Below are 16,913 nucleotides of genomic sequence, written 5' to 3'. Positions count from 1 at the left end.
GAAGGATTTAGTGTGAGAAACACCCTGGAAGTTGAATAAGATGATTGTGTCATTCCTTCCCAGCCTTCAAATTTCAAAGAGATCAATTTTTTCGTAATTAAGAACTGAAGGCACCGAAAAGGTGGCTGGTAGCTCTCTGTAGTCATGCGGGGGTGAAAATAATTCTAAGCCAGTTGTAAGGAGGAAGAAGAGATCCAGGTACCTGGGGCAGGTGGACACGCCAGTCAGTCTGCTGGTGGCAAGTGAAGTTGCAGCTGTGACTTACACGCTGCATCTCAATGCTGTCAAAAGCACGGCAGTCCTAGTTCAGCCTACTGTAAACAAGGTTTTAAAGGGGCTTTCAGGTCAGAAGAAGAGAGTCCTAAACACAAATGCATTGCTGTGGCTGGCAGACATCTCATGATGACTAAAGATGTTAGTGACTTCTGCAAAGAAGAGGCGATGATGAAATGAAGCAGTACATTCACGGCCATCCTGTAAGCTGTCGGGGTACCGAACATCACCTGCAGCACACTCAGGATCAGGGCTTCTGAACTGGGAATTTGCAAGCCATCTCAGCTGTCAGTTTAAAACTAAATGAAATGAAGCTGCTGCCTGTGAAAATGGCCAAAAAAAGCACATTCTGAAAGGTAGGAATAAAAAGTATTAAAATTTTGGGGGGTTATTGGTTTTTCTTTTTTTTTTTTCCCCCCTCGTATTAAACAAGAAAGCCACTCCAAGAGGTAATTTCTTTTTGATCTGCTTCTTAAAACTATCCCTGTTTGCACTGGCAATGTTCTTGTTACCTGAAAGACCAGCCTGAACAAGACTTCACACAGAAGATGGTTACAAAAATGACTCCAAAGGTGGCAGTATCCTTTAGGCTGCAGGGAGGGAAGGTAACACTTACACCTTCCTTGTACCTGGCTCATATATCAGCGATCAGGGAAGCCTGGGACAGTATTCCTTATTAGGTTTCCGTAATATGATGCACGGTCAGATAAGTAAGCCACTTCTTTTTTTGTCTGCATCTCTAAGAAGAGAAGACTGTGATGGCTACAGGGAGGCACTGACCAGTCAAAGGTACTTCTGTAAGCAGTGGTTCTGCCATGTGTACTACCTTAGAGTGAGTCTCTGACAAGATCTACTTACTGATAAAATTCAGCCTTCTGCATGTCTTGAAAGGGAAGATCAGAGGATTAGGGATGCTGCTGGAGGCAAGGGTGGAGTTCAGACGGAGATGTGTAGGTATTCTGAAGGAAAGTGAAGAGCAGCTGCATAGGCTGCTCAAAATTTGCCCAGCAAGAATACCTAGAGCATGAACTGTCTAACAGAATCATAGAATCATAGAATCATACAGGTTGGAAAAGACCTCTAAGATCATCGTGTCCAACCGTCAACCCAACACCACCATGCCCACTACACCATGTCCCTAAGGGCCTCATCTACACGTCTTTTAAATACCTCCAGGGATGGTGACTCCACCACTTCCCTGGGCAGCCTGTTCCAAGGCCTGACCACTCTTTCAGTAAAGAATTTTTTCCTAATGTCCAATCTAAACCTCCCTTGGCGCAACTTGAGGCCATTTCCTCTTGTCCTATCGCTAGTTACTTGGCAGAAGAGACCAACACCCACCTCGCTACAACCTCCTTTCAGGTAGTTGTAGAGCACGATGAGGTCTCCCCTCAGCCTCCTCTTCTCCAGGCTAAACAACCCCAGTTCCCTCAGCCACTCCTCATAAGGCTTGTGCTCCAGGTCCTTCACCAGCTTCGTTGCCCTCCTCTGGACACGCTCCAGCACCTCCATGTCCTTCTTGTAGTGAGGGGCCCAAAACTGAACACAGGATTCGAGGTGCGGCCTCACCAGTGCCGAGTACAGGGGCACGATCACCTCCCTACTCCTGCTGGCCACACTATTTCTGATACAGGCCAGGATGCCGTTGGCCTTCTTGGCCACCTGGGCACACTGCCGGCTCATGTTCAGCCGGCTGTCAACGAGCACCCCCAGGTCCTTTTCCTCTGGGCAGCTTTCCAGCCCCTCTTCCCCAAGCCTGTAGCGTTGCCTGGGGTTGTTGTGGCCGAAGTGCAGGACCCGGCCCTTGGCCTTGTTGAACCTCATACAGTTGGCCTCGGCCCATCGATCCAGCCTGTCCAGGTCCCTCTGCAGAGCCTTCCTACCCTCCAGCAGATCAACACTCCCGCCCAGCTTGGTGTCGGCTGCAAACTTACTGAGGGAGCACTCGATCCCCTCGTCCAGATCATTGATGAAGATATTGAACAGGACCGGCCCCAGTACTGAGCCCTGGGGAACACCGCTCGTGACCGGCCGCCAACTGGATTTAACTCCGTTGACCACAACTCTCTGGGCTCGGCCGTCCAGCCAGTTTTTTACCCAGCGAAGAGTGTACCTGTGTAGGCCGTGAGCCGCCAGCTTCTCTAGGAGAATGCTGTGGGAGACAGTGTCAAAGGCCTTACTGAAGTCCAAGTAGACCACATCCACTGCCTTTCCCTCATCCACTAGGCGGGTCACCTGGTCATAGAAGGAGATCAGGTTGGTCAAGCAGGACCTGCCTTCCATGAACCCGTGCTGGCTGGGCCTGATCCCCTGGTTGTCCCGGACATGGCTCGTGACCACCCTCAAAACCAACCGCTCCATGATCTTCCCCGGCACCGAGGTCAGGCTGACCGGTCTGTAGTTCCCCGGATCCTCCCTCCGGCCCTTCTTGTAGATGGGAGTCACATTGGCAAGCCTCCAGTCGTCCAGGACCTCCCCAGTTAACCAGGACTGCTGGTAAATGATGGAGAGCGGCTCGGCAAGCTCCTCCGCCAGCTCTCTCAGTACCCTCGGGTGGATCCCATCCGGCCCCATAGACTTGTGAACGTCCAGGTGGCATAGCAGGTCATGAACTTCATCCTCTTGAATTATGGGGGGTTTATCCTGCTCGTCGTCCCCGTCTTCCAGCTCAGGGGGCTGAGTACCCTGAGGATAACCACTCTGACTACTAAAGACTGAGGCAAAGAAGGCGTTGAGTACCTCAGCCTTTTCCTCGTCCTTGGTGGCAACGTTCCCCCCCGCATCCAATAGAGGATGGAGATTCTCCTTGGCTCTCCTTTTGTCATTAACATACTTATAAAAGCATTTTTTGTTGTCTCTCACGACAGTGGCCAGGTTGAGTTCTAGCCGGGCTTTTGCCTTTCTAATTTCCTCTCTGCACGACCTAACGCGATCCCTGTACCCTTCCTGAGTTGCCTGCCCCTTCCTCCACAAGTGATAAACTCTCCTTTTTTCCCTGAGTCCCAGCCAGAGCTCCCCGTTCAGCCAGGCCGGTCGCCTTCCCCGCCCGTTCTTCTTGTGGCACATGGGGACAGCCCGCTCCTGCGCCTTTGAGACTTCCTTCTTGAAGAACGTCCAGCCTTCCTGGACCCCTTTGCCCTTCAGGACTGTCTCCCAAGGGACCCTCTCTACCAGTGTAGAGCTGGTGGAGTTCAAGAGATCTGTATTCTGTCACACGCTGAGTGTCATCTCTGTGCTATACACAGCGGTGATCTCGAGGTTATCTGTTGCCTCTGCTTCCTGTAATACTCTATCATGAGAAGTCAGCAAGCACTCTGGCTTTTACTTTTGTAAACAAAAAGTCCATCTGTTACTGCAGTTATGGGATCACTTTCATTTTGGTTCTTCTCTGAAAACTGTTCCACAGATGTGATCACCTCTCTTAAAACTGTAGGCTCTTATCCTTTCGTAACAGAAGCAACTGCCTCCGGCTTTATCACACTCCCGCTGCCTGCCTAGCGTGGAGTTTTGGTGCTGGCCAGAAACGCTATTCCAGTGCTTGAAAACACCTAGAATGACTGCAAGGTTTGCTCCCTCATAAATAACAGTTTTGTTAGTGTAATTTCTTCCTTCTGTCGCTTGGAACATGAACTTGAACTCTTCAGTGTGTTCATAACAACACTGATATCAAATTCAGGTATGCTAGATTTCATGGGAGACACTTCTGACTGTTCTCAATTTATCTCAGCCTGTCCCTCTCTGTTATCCCAGGGAACAGGAGGATGAGGGGAAGTGGGATAACTTGGATAAAGCAAAATCAAGGCTAATGCAAAACCTTTGTACATTAAGAAAATATTTACTTGGCTTCTGCTGACTACATTCTCGCTCCTCAGATTCATGTTCTGCCTATCTGAATTAGGTGAAATAAGGGTTAAAAACTGCTTCTACTCTGGAACCACTGTTTGGGGCATCCCAGGAATGCTGGATCTCATTTATATTTTTACCACACCTGGCCACTACTCAGTCATGGTCTGGTTAAAGCCTCTAGATGGTGCGTGATAGGCCTGACTGCTGTGGTGTAATACTCACACAAGTATGTTTCTGTCCTTGAGATGGAGGCAGTGTGGAAATGAAGGAATGCGCCCTGGTGTTCCTCTGGTGTAAATGTAAAATATTTCCATTTAGAAAATGTAACCTTGCAATTGAAACGAGACGTAAATTTAGAAAAACATTCGTTTCCAAGTTGCCCATGGGTAACCACCGGGCAAAAGTGGTTGTGAAGGTGGTACCACTTTCCATTTGACTGTGGATCTTGTGTGTGTGCTGGAGCTCTGCTCTCGAGAGGCCCCACACCCACCACCCTGGATTATTTTGGGATGTGGTGAGGGAAGGCTGGAGACTGGTGAGAGCCCACTGAGCACACAGGGGCTCTCTCCTCCCTCCAGCTGGCAATGCATTCCCACAATAAAATATTTAATTAGAAACCTTTTGCCTCAGGAGTGAGTATACACGGAGCTAAACTTACTTCCTGGCTTCAGTGAAGTTTTGCTTTCTTCCCTAATTACTTATTATTTTCTTTCTTCAAACAGGTGCTAGGTACACTCCCTTTTTATATGGCTAAATTGTGTCTCATCAGCATGGGTGAACTAATTGCCTGTAAGGCACAGTCCAGTGCTATGCTGCCTTTTCAATGTGGCAATTGGACTGGTGAAATTTGTGGGAGTGTAAGGGAGGTTTTTTGTACCTGCTTTTGTATGATACAGTACATTCTTCTTAGATTAAACATTTACTGGAGAAAAGTTGGGTTACTGTTGTATGGAACAGTACACCTGCTAAGCTTAGGACAGTCTGGACAAGCCTGGCAAGTGCCTCCTCTTGATGAGAACCGGGAGCCACACAACTGGGTTCAAGCCCTTGGATTTCTGTGACCAAGCACAGCTTCTTCACAGTTCTTCAGGGATTTAATTTGATTTTTGCTTTTGGCTTTATTGCAGTGTTAAAGTGCAGAGATTGCTCTGGCATGCAGATCTAATTAGGCAGAAATGTAGAGAAATCAGGAACAAATCCTCTTTTCCCTGAAACCCAGCAGTCCAATGAGTGCCATAATCAAGTGATATTTAGAAAGCCTTAGATGGAAAGGAGAAGCTAGCTGAATGGCTGTCACATTTGTAATCTGTATATCAAGCCACATGAAAGAGGAATTTGGGAAAAAAATATGGGCTGTGGACATTTAGTTTCTTTCTTTTTATAGAAAATTTGCAGGTACCAGCTTTTCACATAGACAATGGCAATGTTATTGATACACACCGAGACTGGAACTTTATCTATGCTATTTCTTTTTTTCTTAAAGCCTAGTATTTATGAGTATTAACTGCAACACATACTGGACAATTAGCTCATAAATAATCAGAATTGTACACTCAGGTATTACCAAGCATTTGCATACAGACAGAAACTGCAGCTGATTGACTACTGTCCCTTCCCAAACAATGGAACTGCTTCATATAATAAAGAAGGAAAACTAAATCTGCTGTCTAGCGAAATGGTTTCTTTGTTAAAATTACAAGAGAGAAAATTAGAGATCCAGACATCGCCTCATTTATGAACATGCAGACATTTCTGACAGTTTAGTAAGTGATGCAATGTTTATTCTTTCAATAAACTATTTTAAATTGGTTGTTAAGCCATAGTTGTAATTCACATGAACTACAGGGAAAATCAGAACAGCTGCAGCACCTCTTGAGTACCAGGGCTTTTAATTGTGCCTACTGCTCTGCAGGGCATGCAGCTCACACCGCTGCTTCACGCTGTGCTTGTACGTTGCACAACACAGGTAGGAGAAAGGATGTGACAATTTTCAGATCACTGCAATGCTTAACTTTGAGTGATCTGCAAGTCTACCTGCTGAAACCTGCAAATGCCACATCCCTTCTGGTGCTATGGGCCAAATCCAGAGGGTGATACTTATATCCAAATGATATCAGCCTCCCTGGCTCGCCATGCTGATGGCAGTGGCTCACTCTGCCATGGTACCAAACACAGACCTGTTGCTTTACTTTCCAAGGCTGTGAAGAAGCCATTAGAAGCCATTTCTAAATTGTAAAGTTGGAAGAGCTATCCCAGGCACACTCTAAGCAAGGCATGCTGACACCAATAGAAGTGACTTAATTTTTTATCAGAAAAATAAATTGTTCTTCAGGAGGACACTAATTATTTTGGAAAATAAGTGAATATTTTCTTCCAGAATCTTCCAGCCACCCAGAGAAATCCTCGTCTCTGTACTGTTGGTTTCAGCTAGTGCTCCCAGTTCTCCTCTGCCAACCTTCTCTCCTCCAAGCTGGACAGCCCTTGCCACTCAAGGGACTGCTTGTGACCCGGCGGTTCCTCATGCCCCATCTGCAGGTTTTTCCCAATGTTTATTCTCGTGTGGAGAGGTAAGCTATTTTTTTCCCATGCAAAAGAGAAGAGCCTGTGCGTGGGCCACTGCCTGTGTCACGGCGGAGCAGCTGGCAGGTGGTAACTTTTTTCTCCGCAAGAAAGAGAGCTGCTCCTGAGACTTCCCTGCCTACCCAGCTGCACCTAGGCTGGGGCTTGCCTCTGGAAACAGGGTGGGAGTCAGAGGTTTGGGAACTGGAGTCTGTCAGGGGAGAGAGGTAGAGTGGGCACGGATGGGTCCAGGCTGTGGTCAGGCACTTGGGACGCGCAGGACTGTGAGGATTTGTGGGAGAGATAAAAAGGGGGGTTGAAACGGTGTGTGTTGATTTGGGTAAACCAGTGTAGAGAGACTGTGAGGGAACAGAGGACAGGCAAACTCGTTACTCTCCAGAATAATTTCCAGCCCCGCCTCGGGCTGACCCTGCTCCTACGGCTCCTCCTCTGTGTTTGGAAGAAGGCACAAACCACACCGCGACTGCCTCCCGTGCCCTCGCACCCATGCCCGCCGGCTGCCGCTGCCACTGCTGCCTGGTCACCTCCGCCGGGCAAGCGGCGAGCTGCAGAAGTCTCCCCCACCCTTGAGCTGCCCGCGCTGCCTGTTCGATGTGGGGAAGAGCTGGAGCCTTCACGTTCTCCTAGGGACAGATGTGTGTTTATACCCATTAGAGTGGGAGTTTCCCAGGGCAGAAGACATATCCCCATTGCCCCTCTGGTCAGCTTGCGGGAATAAGGTCCCAACTTTATTTCTGAGGTCTTTACGAGAGTATAATGTTTTTCTTACTGCTAGTAGTGGCTGGAAGATTGCAGTTGCTGTTATAATCAGCGGGAGTTGGAGATAGCCAGCACTTCTCTGGACTGACTCTGAGGGGTGGGACGCCTAACTAGGGAGCCTGGGAGTTAGACATCTGAGCCTGAGCCCTAGTCTCTTATTTATACATTAGATAAAGCTCTCACTTCACATGTTTCGCTGTGGCACAGAAGGCCAGCATGTTTCAGCTATTAAGTGATTTAAACCGCAGCCGCTAGTGAGTCAAAATCTTTCTGAGAACGATGAGTTTGGCAAAATTTACTTCTGATCTTTGAGCTGATAAATTACCTTTGCAAGGAAGGCCAGCTCACAGTCAGACGCTCAGGTGTCTGTCGCATTAAATTGCTTCTGCTATTTACTGAGAGGTGACCTCCGCTTTGGCTTCCCCAGTTGCACAAGGCCCTGCCAGTTCTTTTAGATTACAGGAGCTGAGTTTTTTGATGTTGCTACTTGAGGCTCTTGCGGGTTTGGTTTGCTCTGAGTTTTTAGTTCTTCTGGAAGGCTCCAGTGAGTTTCTACCCAGACTACAAGAGCCGGGATTTCCGCAGCAAGCCTCCTCTCCGATGAGGAAATGCTCTTAACAGATCTGCCTTCTTCAGGCAGGACAGACGACAGGTTTGCTGGACAGTTTCTGAATGTTTATCAGGTATTCTAAGTTCATTAAATAAAATAGAATGGGGCTTTTAGCAGTATTATTAGCAAGATGAATATAATTTAAGAGAGTAGGAGAGTGTTTCATTTCCTACCTTTAGCAATAAACTGAAAATAAAATGTAAATGTCAAGCGGTAATGTGGCAGTGTGCTTAGCAACCAGATGATCAAATGTTACGAAAATGCCAACAGCAGTAAGTCAGAGCTGCGTGCCTGTGTGTTTGTGTGCCTGTAAATAATCTTCCTTCTCTTCCTGGGACCTAAGTGTTGGCAAAGGTTATTTTGTTCCTTTCCACTTCTCCATTTGAGTGATAATTAGCTTAACAAGATTAACAGATAGCAGAGAGCCAATATAACTTTGATAGAAAGGCAGGCCCGAAATCTCCAGATACAATAATATGCCTTGATATTAGCGTGGCAATCAAAGTGGTATTAGGCTGGATAGAAATGTGACAGACTTCAGACTCTTCAGAAGGCTGAAGTTGCTATGAAGAGTGGATATCTGATAAGCGCAACGTTACAAGAGGTGCTTTCAGGCTTTGAGATAAAGATCAGCTATGTTTATGGGGGTTTAGATAAAAAAAGTATGTAAAGGGACAGCCTTCCACCTTAGGATGTTTGTGAGCCCTTCATGTCCATTGGAAAATCTTGAGAGACAAAGAGAAGGCACTCCTAGGCTTTGGGAAAAACTTGTTTGACCCATCATGAGGAAACAAGGGAACTATTTTACAAGCTATCCAAGCTTTTGTGCTAGGTATTAGAATAGACTCACTGACCACCATTTCCCTGCCTTCATGTTTTCCTGATTATACCATATTACATTTCTTTCCTTTCTCAAATATTTGTAGAGTGTTACCAGTCCTGGCTCATGTGCTCTTAAGGGTTTTTCTTGCTTTTTCTGTTAAATCAGCCCCTCTAGGGCATTTTTGTTGCTTTTCACTGAACTACCTGTATTTATATCTTTTTGGCAATAAGTTACCAGGTGTCACTGTGCTATCTGAAGAGCAATCTCATGAGCGCAGTAACTATTGCTCCTAGCTCTGGAACAGCTGCATTTTATGAAGCAAAGAGATTTTTTTTCCCCTTCAAGCCATTTCAAACAGCCTGCAAACACCAAAGGACTGAGCTACTCCACAAGAAATCTCTTCCCGTGGCATCGGCGATGTGTAAGTTTTATCCATGAACACGCAGCTAGATGTGGTGCTAGGAAATTGTGAACATCTATGGGCATCACCAGCGGAAAAGGACCCTGAGCTTTTTCCCAGATAGCATGGAGGTTTTTGGAAAACCTATTATAAATGTAACGCAGATGGAGTGCCTGCTGCTGCACAGCTTCCCAGTGCAACCCCTCACTGGTTTGAAGGGTTTATAGGCTGAAAGACAGGTCCTGGATAAATACAGTGACTTGTTTAGCTCTTTGTTACTGTTGGATTGATTAAATTTACTCAGCACATTCTGCCTCGCCCTGCCCCTCCTCCCATGTTGATTTTCTTCCTGTGGGGTAGGAAAGTTTTGTTCACCTGAAAGCGATAACCCTGGCCTCCTGCTGTCCTGCCTGCCTTGGATCTCAGCCCATGCGCTGCCTGTCTCCTTCCCATTTCGGTCCCTCTTCCTCAGAAGAAAAGCCAAGGGTTGAACAATGTTTTGTGTTGTCATTCATCACCAAAATAAATGAAAGCCAAAGCTCTCACTGACTTCATTGAGCACAGAAATTCATGTTACTTTAGGGCTGGGATCTTTTTTCCTTTTTTTTTTAATAGAAAATATATGATTGGATATATTGCATCACCTGTGTTGTCTATACATCCAGTTGGATCCAAACGAAGCTTTGGGTCGTGAAAGTACAGTTATCATCAGTTAACCCAAAACGGAGACTGAGACTGTGAATATCTAACATCTTTTTCAATCTTCCATCTCCCCTGTGCCTATGCTCCAGGGCTGTACTGTTTGGCAATGACTAGATCTAGGCAGGAGCTGGATTATTCCTGTTGTGAGAAACTCCAGGAGTTCCCAAACCTTTTCTTTGTTACAAAATTGACTAGAATAAAAAAAAAAAAATCCTTTTTCTGTGGAAGAAAAATCTGAAAGCAATCAATGGGAAACAAAAACGAAACTGATTTTGATGGTTGTCTTAAAAATTTTGCATGTTCGAATTCTAAAAGCTTGGAAAAGTTTTACGAGTCTTTTTGCAATGGTAAATGAAAGAGCATATGCTGAAAAAATTTGAGCAGATGCTACTTCTAAAGACAGTATTTACATTCCAACTTTCTCTCAAAACAAATCTGCCTTTCCGTTTAAAAAACGTTTTCCGAAGAAAAGTCTCTTGCAAAGTAAGCAGCTGATGTCAGGTAGATCACTTTTCCCACCCGTGTTTTGGTTTGCTTAGCTCCTCTAAAGCCTTCTGGGCGCAAAGTCCTCTAGAAATATCATGCACACGGACTACTACATGGCATATGTGGACTTACTTTTCTAAGCCACTGCCATGAAACTATCGGTAGGGATTTTGTAAGCTGAAGAGCACTTGTGCAGCTGGCTCCAGGCTGCACGGGCAGCGACAGCCACCTTGGCGTGGTCCTCACGGAAGAAGCAACGTGTTGGCTTGCTTGCTAGAAACCAGAGAGGGATGGGTTTTTAATGAATGTTATTACTAAAAATATCAGACCTTTAGAGAAAAGGTAGGTTTTGAAATCTAATTAATTTCTTCCACTGAGTTAATGAAAGGAAAATAACTGCAGCCCTCCTCTTTTGCTGTCACTGCTGTTTAATACCAGATAACCAGCAACAGAGGACCCTGGTGAAATTCTCCTTTCCTGTATTGACTTCTATTTAAAATTTTCATATCAATGTAATGACCAATTTAAGTTACAATGATCTGAAAATAACAAATATAACTGACTAAAAGAACAACTGTCTGAGCAAAAGGAGATGTGTTGGCAGTGCTTAAAAACTCCTCTCAAGTCTTTGACTTTGGTGGTGTAACTATAAATCATCACTAGCGTCCTTTTAGGGTCTCTTATGTATAAGGGTTGGTAACTAGTGCAGTGTACATACAGTTCTTCATAATGCTATGATGTTCTGCTGCCTTATGTTAAGTGAATTTTTGGCCCTGTCGGTACTGATCCAAATCTGGTCTGAGCTATAATGCTGCAATTCCATCACCTTCACAAAGCTGCACTGGGCACAGACCTGCATCCACAGCCCAGTTAGTTTTATTCTGTGTAATTGGTTTGTTAAATACCAGCGGGGCACAGATCACTGCATAGTCTCCAATTTGCTGGAAGAACTTAGATCCAAGGAGGAAAAGTGAGCTAAACAGGGAGCTTGGAAATTTTGCCTGGACATCAAAGTTGGGAAGAAGTTAAAGCATCAAAATATCTGGACAGCTGATATAAAAGAAATTCCTGGAGGCCTGAACAACCGCTGCTTTCTGCAACAACGCAAATTACTTTTGCTGGCATTTTTGCTGCTTAATGCCACTTGCACTCAATTAATAGTGCCTATGTGCACAATGTAAGTAAAATTGCATTAGGCAAGAACATAATAATGAGTCTGTTTGCTCTCTCCAGTCCCCACAAAGAAATAATGCAAGCCATTAGTTTCTCCTTGATGATTTGAAAGCCCAAATAGCGCATTTGTACACTCTGTGTGTTTTTGTGTATTAAATTATAAGATTTGTATTAAGTGGATGTTTATGAAATTCTCTTTTAAGGATTCATGACTAATTTTGTAATTTTTTCCAAAATCTCAGTAGTTTTTATTATTTTCTTTTTGAATATATGAAGACTTTTTTAGGGATTAAATTCAGAATCACAGCCTGGGGTTTTTTTTTAATGTGTTTGCCGGCTCACGTTTCACAGCTCTTTTTCTTTTTTCAGCAGATTTAAAGTGAATACAACTGATACCAGACGTCTGAGTGGCAATGAATGAGTTCAGTGCAGTTGTTTTCTGTCATTAATTTTAGCTGGTAATATTTTTACCAAGACCTCTCTTCGCTGCTCTCTAAATTACATTTACTCTCCTGATGGGGAATAAATGTTGCCTGCCCAAATTCTTCTGTATGGTTTTATGTAGACTTAATTTAACATATTGATCTCATCTCACTCCAGGCTAGAAGCAGAGCAACTCACATGTTCTCACATTTTAAAATTGGTTCTGCCAGATTCACTGTGATTAATTTTTCAAGAGAATTTAACTTTCAGAAATAGGGGAACTATCAGCGGGTTCGTCTTAATGAAGCTGTTTCCATTCAGTCCTCCATGACTGATAGGTTTTACCTTAACTAGTTAAACAAAAATGCTGTGATGAAAAAGGAACTTTAGAGAGAAATAATCTCCTTAGATATTCAGCGTACCAGGATTAGCTCTCTTCTCTAGAAGTCTGAGTTCGTGAATATATACATATATTTTTTCAGAGGGTTTTTTGTCTCATTACAATGTTTTGCACAGAACACTTTAACTGTCATTTAATTGGTTTGAAATACTTTCTTAGGAAGATTAATAGATTTACAAAGTTCCTAAGAGGATTTATATATATTACTAATCACAAAGCTAGGAGACTAGTTAGTTAGTTTTTAGAAACTCAATTTAACAATTTAATGAGACTGCAAACACAGTTCTGAAGAGTTTGCTCTCTTTTGTATGTGTGTGTGTGAGGGGAGAAAGAAAGCATTTTCTGCCAAAATCTCTGTGAAGCCGCTCGCTGTGTACATGGTACATGGGCTGCATCTTGGATGTCAAGTCCAATGTCTGGCCCTATGGTCTTTTTAATGGGGTGGGGTACATATGATGGGTGCCCTGAACCCAGGATCAGCGATAGGCAATTCACAGTGAGAGCCCGCAGCAAGTTATGGAATGTTTTCCAATCTGTTTGGTCAACTCTTTGGAAAAAATCTATTAGCAGTGTGAAATAGAAGAGCTGTACAATTAAATGTCAAAAACCATCACTCTCTTCTGTTGGTTCCTTTGATGGCACTGACACATCCAGCCAGGTTGGAGTGCAGCATTGATAGGCTCCTCTGCCGGCACCCACCTCAAAGGCAGGCGTCTGGTGTTCAGTGTTGATTCTTCTTTCCTCTAATTTTTTACCATATTAAAATACCTTATATATACCTGAAGTTATTATATCAGTTCTATTACTTTAACAACCAAACTTGTAATATCACAGAAAAAGTCAGCAAATTTATTAGGCAAAATTGATTTTCCGTAAATCTGTATTAGCTGGCATTAGTTGTCTCATTTACTTTTAAATCCTATTAATTGTCTCTCCTTTCAGCTATTCAATTATATTGACTAGGATTGTTGCCCAACTGATGAGCTAATATTTATTTATTTGAACTTCCTTTAAAAAGCCTTGGCACAATATTAGGTCTCTTTCCAACCTTTGGAACTTCTCTAATATTCAATAAGTTACTGAAAATTGACATATTGTCTGATGTGTAGAACTTCTTGACCAACCCTTTTTGATATTTGGATCCAGTTTTCCAGGATTAGATTTTTTAAAACATGTTTTTATTTTGTTTAGATTTAACTATTCATCATCCTTCTCAGTTACAGATCAAATAAAAATCTTCTTAGCAGCCTCTGATTTAACTACACCATCTGGCTTTTTTGCAAATTGAAACTTAGCAAGGAACTTTTGAACAATAACTTCCTAAGTAAAAGATGCAAAAATGTTCTTAAACCCAAGTTAGAAAATGGAGCTGTAAGTCAAATAAAGTTATCTAATTAGAAGACATAAACAGAATATTTGGATAATCCCACAGAGGGATGATGAGTCTCCAGAAGTGCTGTACTTCCAGAGTCATCTGGTTGAAATCTGTTCATACAGCCTTGAAGAGATTTAAATGTAGTCTTATATTTCAGAAACGTATTCATCAGGTTAGTGGAAACACAAAATGCCCAACTTGCTTAATGACAAATGTGGATTAAGGCAGAGAGGTTCTTTGCTCTCAGACAGCCTTTCCAATGAGAGAGAGAGAGAGAGAGAGAAGTGCCAGCAGGAGGGAAGGGTGGAAGAGGTTGCACTGGATTTTAGAAGCTGCGGTGTTGCCTGCCTGGGAGGGAGAGGACTCCCAAGGTCCCCATCCAGCAACAATGGGCAGGCATGAGAGGAGCTTCGGAAATACTCCACCCTCGTGGCTGACTTCCCACTGAGAAGCGGGTGACATGAACAACCAGGCTTGCAAGGAAAAGTGAATGACGGTATTGTGAGCACCGAGAAGCCCTCAGGGTGCATTGCAGCCTGCAGTTCTTTGGATGGGAACTGTGCTACTGCCACGTAGCCACGGTGGTAAATGAGCATATCTAAAAATGAAATCATGCAGCACTTGGAGGGGAAGTATGTCACACGGCATGTCTCTTTCCCAAGCCCTTGGATGGGCTTCTTGCAGGTCAGGTATATAGCGTAGAGGGATAAATACGTGGTGAGGCAGAAAGATAGAGCTTCCTTCACGGCTCTCTCTCTTCTCCATATGGCATTTCCTTACTTTCCTCACCCACACCAGGCAGCAAAGGAGACAACTTACTAAAAGCCTTGTTTTCCAAAGTAGTTTTGTGTTTTCTACCTAGCAACAGCACACTAGATGAATAAGACTTCTGCAGCCTAAGGTAAATTTGCTTTTGTAATAAAAATGGTTTTACAGAGAAATTCAGAAATTAGACTCCTCCTATCAATCAGCCCTTTCCTCCTCTTGCCCCAGATAACTTTTGAACATATTGACCAATTCCATCCATGCCTGACAGAAAGATATGAGGTATTAGGCTCCTACTGAATTCATCAAAAGAGATGCTGCGAGGCGGCGAGGAACCACCCCAGGTTTGATGGAAGCTGCAGCACATGCTCAACCCTGGTTAGCCATCAGAGAGTCCACACTGTTGCTTACGTCTAGGACGTGAACCACAGGACCTCAAGTTTCCATGTAGCTCACAGAATGCTGCCTGTTGCTTTGTTTGTTTATTCCACATCCCTGCAATTCTTAATCAAAAACATTAATGACAGAACGATTTCCTGTTTGTACCCTTATTTACATCATTACCTGGGCCTGAAAATAACCTGCACTGACCCTTTTTCGGTAAAGCAGAGCTTTTTATTGATAAAGATTCCTGGAAGTGTGTAGCTCAGTTTGCCTGTAAACACTTTTGGCACTTGTCGATGTTTATGCTATAGCAGTCTACCCTGAAATGCTCTTGGTGAGGTGGGTTGGTCGCTCCTCTGCTCCATCAATAACATCAATAACGTTTTTTGGCATGAAGGGGGGGAGCTGGTTTTACTGATCAAAAGCTAATCTACCACCTGCAAGATTTCAGAAAAAATGCTGTTCTGCGGTGTCACAAATTTGTTACAGTCTCTTTTTTAGGACCCATTTGCATCCCCAAAAAGATGAAAAAGAAAAAGGTGTTTGGATCACATGAATCGCAGTCCCAAACACCCTCATGGAGACAAGTTGATTCAGTTTGTTTTCCAGGAAAAATGTTTATCTAGGTCTATTTATTCAATAACATTGAAACTCAGATTTGTAATGCACCTCTAAGGAGCAGTTATAGAAGTCCTGTGAACAAACACAAGCCACCCTTTGTCCAGGCACATTGTTAAAATGACAGCGAGGTCGCCTAGACACCTTTTTAAAGGCAGTGAATTGATGTGAATTACCGATATTGCATGCAGACCTTCTCTCTCCAGCTGTGAAGATGGGAGGAGAAAAGAGAGGGCTGAAGGGACCCCCACAAGGGCTGTGCCCCTCTCAGGGCTAAGCCCAAGCCCGCTGCTATCCTGCACCTGCTACAGACACCGCTGCATTGGAATAGCATCACCTTCGGTCACACCGCATTCATCGCATCTCGAGCACTGCTGAAGTTCATATGCAAATGGCTAAGTTAGTTAAGCAAGAGCCCCATTAAAAATATTTTCTTACTCTCTGTATAACTTATTTAAGGCAAAGTGACATTTCTTTTTATTTCGCTCTAACAGTGTCGCTTAAACCCTCGGGTACATTGCTCCCAATTTACTAAAACTTCTGCGGATGCCTAATGTCTTCTTGCAAGGATAACTTTTTCAAAGTGTAGAAGTCAGCTTAGTTACCATCAAGGCAATAAAATCCAGTATTTCAATTTTCCTGTTAAGGCTTTATTAAGTCATTAATTGTGCTAGTGCCAGCAGGGTATCCTTGCAAAATTTAAAGAACAAAGGCAGTTATTTTGTAATATGCACATTCCAGGACATTTAAATTATTGACCAAGTATGTAAATAATTGATGGCTCACAAATGTATCAGTGTAAGAGACCTGGAAAGCATCATGTTCATTTGCCAGGGAGGTGGTGGGGTCAGGACTTGTGTAGCAATAATGATTCATTCTTTCCTTCCAGAATTGAACGCCATTATCCTGCTCAGCTGCGTGAACAATATGTTTAGGCTCAAACCAAGGAATAAACCCTTGACGCATGCACTAAGTACGAGGAACATTGTGTAAAGGTGCCTTTTAGCGATAAACACGTGAGTCTGTTTTCATTTCTGTCTTGGCCCCAAGCTAAAATGGCCTTGGAAATGAGGAAGCCCTGTGAATTTCTCAAAGTATGAGTTGGCAAAAAGAAAACAAACTGTGTCTGTTAAGGAAAACTGACCCCTACATGTCACCATCTCGCTGCCACTGCTCTGTGCCATGCTTCCCTCGGACCTGGCATCTCTGCCCCAGCGCAGCCATCACGGGCAGGACCTCACTATGGGCAGTGCCACGGGTGCTTGGGACAGCACAGAGATGTCAACTCCTGGGGAG

At 44.0% G+C, this 16,913-nt stretch overlaps 1 long non-coding RNA gene across 1 annotated transcript; it reads left to right on the top strand.

The window, feature by feature from the left end:
* Positions 1 to 3,498: 3,498 nt before the first annotated feature.
* On the top strand, positions 3,499 to 16,711 carry LOC142080347 (uncharacterized). The gene is made up of 3 exons (XR_012672968.1): positions 3,499 to 3,949; positions 6,497 to 16,016; positions 16,507 to 16,711. It is a non-coding gene; the product is annotated as an uncharacterized LOC142080347 (long non-coding RNA).
* Positions 16,712 to 16,913: the final 202 nt, after the last annotated feature.

This window comes from Calonectris borealis, chromosome 3 (assembly GCF_964195595.1).
Source record: "Calonectris borealis chromosome 3, bCalBor7.hap1.2, whole genome shotgun sequence".
NCBI lineage: Eukaryota > Metazoa > Chordata > Aves > Procellariiformes > Procellariidae > Calonectris > Calonectris borealis.
The sequence above is the reverse complement of the archived record's forward strand: the minus strand, read 5'-3'. Positions and strand labels throughout refer to the sequence as shown.